Source organism: Macaca mulatta, chromosome 3, assembly GCF_049350105.2.
Source record: "Macaca mulatta isolate MMU2019108-1 chromosome 3, T2T-MMU8v2.0, whole genome shotgun sequence".
Lineage (NCBI taxonomy): Eukaryota > Metazoa > Chordata > Mammalia > Primates > Cercopithecidae > Macaca > Macaca mulatta.
In genome coordinates, this window is record NC_133408.1 from 90720679 (window position 1) to 90727795 (window position 7117).

General features: G+C 38.1%; 2 protein-coding genes across 9 annotated transcripts in view; both read right to left on the minus strand.

The window, feature by feature from the left end:
* The window catches only part of NME8 (NME/NM23 family member 8), a 225714-nt gene extending 219849 nt beyond the window's left edge, over positions 1–5865 (minus strand). Inside the window, exon 1 of the mRNA XM_077996925.1 lies at positions 5767–5865. The gene's annotated coding sequence lies outside the window, so the exon portion shown is untranslated. The remainder of the gene's footprint in view (positions 1–5766) is intronic.
* GPR141 (G protein-coupled receptor 141) overlaps positions 1–5907 on the minus strand; it is a 64378-nt gene extending 58471 nt beyond the window's left edge. For 3 of the 8 annotated variants that reach the window (XM_077996933.1, XM_077996932.1, XM_077996930.1), the window contains exon 1: positions 5767–5902. The gene's annotated coding sequence lies outside the window, so the exon portion shown is untranslated. Of the gene's footprint in view, positions 1–5766 lie in introns of all 8 variants that reach the window. The other 5 variants (XM_028845862.2, XM_077996929.1, XM_028845863.2 and 2 more) reach the window with 3 other exon arrangements.
* Positions 5908–7117: the final 1210 nt, after the last annotated feature.

A 7117-nucleotide genomic window follows, 5' to 3' on the forward strand; every position in this document is an offset into this window, starting at 1 on the left:
TCTCTGAGACACATTTAAAGCAGTGTGTAGAGGGAAATTTACAGCACTAAATGCCCACAGGAGAAAGCAGGAAAGATCTAAAATTGACACCCTAACATCACAATTAAAAGAACTAGAGAAGTAAGAGCAAACACATTCAAAACCTAGGAGAAGGCAAGAAATAACCAAGATCAGACCAGAACAGAAGGAGATAGAGACACAAAAAACCCTCCAAAAAACCAGTGAATCCAGGAGCTGGTTTTTTGAAAAGATCAACAAAATTGATAGACTGCTAGCAAGACTGATAAAGAAGAAAAGAGAGAAGAATCAAAGAGATGCAATAAAAAATGATAAAGGGGATATCACCACCCACCCCACAGAAATACAAACTACCATCAGAGAATACTATAAACACCTCTATGCAAATAAACTAGAAAACCTAGAAGAAATGGATAATTTCCTGGACACTTACACTCTCCCAAGACTAAACCAGGCAGACATTGAATCCCTGAATAGACCAATAGCAGGCTCTGAAATTGAGGCAATAATTAATAACCTACCAACCAAAAAAAGTCCAGGACCAGAAGGATTCACAGCCAAATTCTACCGGAGGTACAAGGAGGAGTTGGTACCATTCCCTCTGAAACTATTCCAATCAATGGAAACAGAGGGATTCCTCCATAACTCATTTTACAAGGACAACATCATCCTGATACCAAAGCCTGACAGAGATACAACAAAAAAAGAGAATTTTAGACCAATATCCCTGATGAACATCGATGCAAAAATCCTCAATAAAATACTGGCAAACCAAATCCAGCAGCTCATCAAAAAGCTTATCCACCATGATCAAGTGGGCTTCATCCCTGGGATGCAAGGCTGGTTCAACATATGCAAATCAATAAATGTAATCCAGCATATAAACAGAACCAAAGACAAAAACCACATGACTATCTCAATAGATGCAGAAAAGGCCTTTGACAAAATTCAACAGCCCTTCATGCTAAAAACTCTCAATAAATTCAGTATTGTTGGAACGTATCTCAAAATAATAAGAGCTATTTATGACAAACCCACAGCCAATATCATACTGAATGGGCAAAAACTGGAAGCATTCCCTTTGAAAACTGGCACAAGACAAGGATACCCTCTCTCACCACTCCTATTCAACATAGTGTTGGAAGTTCTGGCTAGGGCAATCATGCAAGAGAAAGAAATCAAGGTATTCAGTTAGGAAAAGAAGAAGTCAAATTGTCCCTGGTTGCAGATGACATGATTGCATATTTAGAAAACCCCATTGTCTCAGCCCAAAATCTCCTTAAGCTGGTAAGCAACTTCAACAGTCTCAGGATACAAAATCAACGTGCAAAAATCACAAGCATTCTTATACAGCAGTAACAGACAAACAGAGAGCCAAATAATGAATGAACTCCCATTCACAATAGCTTCAAAGAGAATAAAATACCTAGGAATCCAACTTACAAGGCATGTAAAAGACCGACCTCTTCAAGGAGAACTACAAACCACTGCTCAGTGAAATAAAACAGGACACAAACAAATGGAAGAACATAACATACCATGCTCATGGATAGGAAGAATCAACATTGTGAAAATGGCCATACTGCCCAAGGTAATTTATAGATTCAATGCCATCCCCATTAAGTTACCAATGACTTTCTTCACAGAATTGGAGAAAACTGCTTTAAAGTTCATATGGAACCAAAAAAGAGCCCACATTGCCAAGACAATCCTAAGCCAAAAGAACAAAGCTGGAGGCATCATGCTACCTGACTTCAAACTATACTACAAGGCTACAGTAACCAAAACAGCATGGTACTGATACCAAAACAGAGATATAGACCAATGGAACAGAACAGAGTCCTCAGAAATAATACCACACATCTACAGCTATCTGATCTTTGACAAACCTGAGAAAAACAAGAAATGGGGAAAGGATTCCCTATTTAATAAATGGTGCTGGGAAAACTAGCTAGCCATATGTAGAAAGTTGAAACTGGATCCTTTCCTTACTCCTTATACGAAAATTAATTCAAGATGGATTAGAGACTTAAATGTAAAACCTAAAACCATAAAAACCCTAGAAGAAAACCTAGGTAGGTAATACCATTCAGGACATAGGCATGGGCAAGGACTTCATGTCTAAAACACCAAAAGTAACAGCAACAAAAGCCAAAATTGACAAATGGGATCTAATTAAACTAAAGATCTTCTGCACAGCAAAAGAAACTATCATCAGAGTGAACAGGCAACCTATAGAATGGGAGAAAATTTTTGCAATCTACTCATCTGACAAAGGGCTAATATCCAGAACCTATAAAGAACTCAATCAAATTTACAAGAAAAAAACAAACAACCCCATCCAAAAGTGGGCAAAGGATATGAACAAACACTTCTCAAAAGAAGACATTCATACAGTCAACAGACACATGAAAAAATGCTCATCATCACTTGCCATCAGAGAAATGCAAATCAAAACCACAATGAGATACCATCTCACACCAGTTAGAATGCGGATCATTAAAAAATCAGGAAACAACAGGTGCTGGAGAGGATGTGGAGAAATAAGAACACTTTTACACTGTTGGTGGAACTGTAAACAAGTTCAACCGTTGTGGAAGACAGTGTGGCCATTCCTCAAGGACCTAGAACTAAAAATACCATTTGACCCAGCCATCCCATTACTGGGGATATACCCAAAGGATTATAAGTCATGCTGCTATAAAGACACATGCACACTTATGTTTATTGTGGCACTATTCACAATAGCAAAGACTTGGAATCAACCCAAATGTCCATCAGTGACAGACTGGATTAAGAAAATGTGGCACATATACACCATGGAATACTATGCAGCCATAAAAAAGGATGAGTTTGTGTCCTTTGTAGGGACATGGATGCAGCTGGAAACCATCATTCTCAGCAAACTATCCCAAGAACAGAAAACCAAATACTGCATGTTCTCCCTCATCGGTGGGAATTGAACAATGAGATCACTTGGACACAGGAAGGGGAACATCACACACTGGGTCCTATTGTGGGGAGGGGGGAGGGGGGAGGGATAGCATTAGGAGAGATACCTAATGTAAATGACGAGTTATTGGGTGCAGCACACCAACATGGCACATGTATACATATGTAACAAACCTGCACCTTGTGCACATGTACCCTAGAACTTAAACAATAAAAAAAAACTCTTCTTCAGTTCAAAAAAAGGAAAAGAAAACACTTTGCAAAGCAATGTCTCAGAAATCTTTGACCAATTGAAAATTGTTTTCAATGTTACTACTTTGAAGGATAGTACTGACTTGCACATACTCTAATCTTCTTTAAAATATTTTTTGTCTGAGTCTGAGTCAGGAAGACTGCTTGAGCCCAGGGATTTGAGACCAGCCTTGGCAACACAGTGAGACCCCCCTCTCTAAAGAAAAAAAAAGGCAGGCAGGGTGGCTCACGCCTGCAGTCCCAGCTATTCGTGAGGCTGAAGTGAGAGGATCACCTGATTCCAGGAGATGAAGGCTTCAGTGAGCTGTGATTGTGTGACTGCACTCCTGCCTTGGAGACAGAGCGAGGCCCTGTCCCAAAAATATATTTTTAACGTATTATTTAACAATATATTTAACATATTTTAGTCACAACATGCTATGTCTCTTATAGTGCTAGCACAATGGCTTATACATAGTAGACACCAGTAAACATTTCACGGGTTCATTGATTTTAAATTTGGAAAGCACTTTTAGAAATTAGCTAGATCTATGGTCCTTAACTTTAATTGGATTTTGGACCACTTTGAAAATCTGATGAGATCCGTGTTTTTCTTATTTGAAAAAGAAAAAAAAAAAAAAAAAAAAAAAAAAAAGCGCTGCCAAGCACAATGGCTCATGCCTGTAATCCCAACACGGCCAAGACAGGAGGATCACTTGAGACCAGGAGTTTGAGACCAACCTGGGCAACATGAGCAAGACCCTGTCTCTATTAAAAAAAATTAATTAATTAGCCAGGTGTGGTGGCAAGTACCTGTAGTCTCAGCTACTGAGGAGGCTGAGATGAAAGGATCACTTGACCCCTGGAGATTGAGGCTGCAGTCAGTGAGCCATGATTGGGTCACTGAACTCCAGCCTGGGCAACAGAGAGAAAGGCCCTGAAGAAAGAAAGAGAGAGATAGAGAGAGAGAGAGAGAGAAAGAAACAGAGGGAGGGAGGAGGGAGGAAGGAAGGAAGGAAGGAAGGCAGGAAGGAAGGAAGGAAGGAAGGAAGGAAGGAAGGAAGGAAGGAAGGAAGGAAGGAAGGAAGGAAGGAAGGAAGGAAGGAAAGAAGTAAGGAGGGAGAGAAAAACAAACACACACACAAAAAAGAAAAGAAAAACACACATTACACTTTTGCATGCAACTTCAGAGGATTGGTGTATCACTCTAAAGACCATGCAGGATCTCCCTTAGCTGAGCATCTCTTATCTAGTCTACAACTTCCATTTTATAATTGTTGAAAATCATTGCTAGAAGAAGAGTTGGAAAACTGTGTCCCCTAAGTCAAATCTGGCTCACTTCTTGTTTTTGTACAGCCTATGAGCTACAAATGATTTTTATAGTTTTAAATGGTTATGTAAGTACCAATATATTAGCCTCAGTTCTACCTCTCGGCTTGCAAAGTCTAAAATATTTACTATCTAGGCTTTCGTAGAAAAAGTTTGCCAACCCGTGGTCTGGAATCCTTAGATAATATTCCCCCAAATTATGCAGCCAGTTACTAGAAAACAGAGGACTAGAATTCACACCACCTGATTCCTCATTCATTGGTCTTCCTATTACTCCTATTGACTGATTAAAATCCTGACTAATTAATTGATTTAAACCCAATAAAACAGAAAACAAAGACATGTAATTCTGGAGTACTTACTAAGTAATTTCTCAGATAAGTAATTGTGCAATTATGTAGAATGTTGAAGTCCAGAGAACTAAGTGACCTATCAAAAGTCATATAACAAATTTGTGAAACAAAATTAAATGCCTATATTCAGGTTAGGCATTACTTATTTTTTTAAAAACTTTGCCTTATATTTCATTCGACATATTTGAAAAATGCTACTTCTTGGAAGTAGAACATATCGGTACAGACGGTATTTTACTTAAAGTAAAATTATTTGAACAGATGTTGTTCCTTTTATTTGTCTTATTTAAGAAGTTATTTTTGGATCCTTCCTGTTATGTAGTACTTTAAAAGTGGTATGGAAAGAATTATAATTACCATTATTTCACATGTTATTTTGAATATGCTTCTTTTAGAAATGCCTAAGTACCTGATTGCTTACAGATTGTTTCCTTCTATTGACTAGGGCTGCCTGAATAGTTTCAAATTCTATCTGAAAATAATGCAGTAATAGAGTTAAAGGATTTTTCGTAACAAAAGAAAATTAAGACATCACTTAAAAGATAAGCATTTAAATAATTATACATAAATTCAATAGTGCCAGGTGCCCTAAAAAATTCTATGATACGTTTAGCCGGTATTTTGACAGAGAGATTCTGAAATCATTTTGGTTCATAGTTACCAATAAAAATTAGGTTTTACTTTCAGAGCAGCGTATCCTAAGCAGTAAGAATAGAACAATTCTTTCTATGAAGAAGGAGTTGTGGTTAGAGAGAATAAGCTTGCTTTTTATAGCAGAACCGTTGGAAGATTCCGAATTAGAACTATGCCAACCAATTCAGTATGCTTTATTTCTACGGCATTTTCATTCATGTGTCCCCAAACCTAAGTCTTCTGCACTTACCTTGAAAATCCAGATTTCTCAGTGATGGCTACAGAGATGGGCCACATGTCTGCCTTCCAAATAGGATTCTGTTTCAACAGCAGGGCAGCTGGGGCATTTCCATGCTCTGCATGCATTTGCAAGGGCTCTGGACAGCTCACCAAGCAAAAGGAAGTGAATGTGTTCTAAGTTCCTCAGAATGTCAACAGACCATAAAACCTCAAAACCGTTTGAAACACAATAGTCTTGAAAAACTAAGCTGTTAAACATGAATAGTCCAAGTTGCAAAACTACAGAGAGGCCAATTATGTCAAGAAATATTTATGAAGGATTGATGACTATGATGAATCAAGTTTTTAAAATGTTATTCAAACGAAATTTTGTAGAGAATGGGGAACAAAGTGATATTATCAAAAACAAAAAGGGAAGATAAACTGTGTATTGTTCTTCTGGTGAAGGAATATATGTAATATTTCCTTTCAGTAAGGAGAAAATTTCCAGAGTTGCTCTATACCTCACTGGGCTCCCACTTAGGGCTCCCACTTTTATAATTGTGTTAATTAGCTGTTACTGATAAATGACATTGACTGTGATATGGTACTATAATTATGTCATTTAATTAGAATTAAGATAAAAAGCATTTAAAATCAGAGTGTGCTATAGGGGCAGGGGACGGGAGTAAATTTGTCACAGCTTAACTTCTTAGACTGTCAACATTATCTCCAAAAGAAGCTGTTCACAGTCATAGAGATGCAATGCAAGTATTAAAAAAAAAAAATTGTCAGTTCCTCAAACTGTTTTAACTTTCCTACCATTTTATGACCACTCTATAAATTAGGATTTTATAAATGTTCTAATTATCATGTAAATCAGCGGTCCCCATCGTTTTGGCATCAGGGAAAGGTTTCATGGAAGACAATTTTTCCACAGACAGGGCTGGGGGATGTTTTCCAGATGACTCAAGCACATTACATTTATTGTGCACTTTATTTCAGTTGTTATTACATGATAATATATAATGAAATAATTATACAACTCATCATAATGTAGAATCAGTGGGAGCCCTGAGCTGGTTTTTCTGCAACTAGATGGTCCCATTTGGGGGTGAGGGGAGACAGTGGCAGATCATCAGGCATTAGATTCTCATAAGGAACACTGCAACCTAGATCCCTAGCATGGACAGTTCAACAATAAGGTTCACACTCCCATGAGAATCTAATGCTGCTGCTGATCTAACAGGAGGTGGAGCTCAGGCAGTAATGCAAGTGATGGGGAGCAGCTGTAAATACAGACGAAGCTTTGCTGGCTCATTTGTGCACTGCTCCCGCTCCTTCTCTACAGCCCAGTTCCTAACAGGCCATGAACCACTACT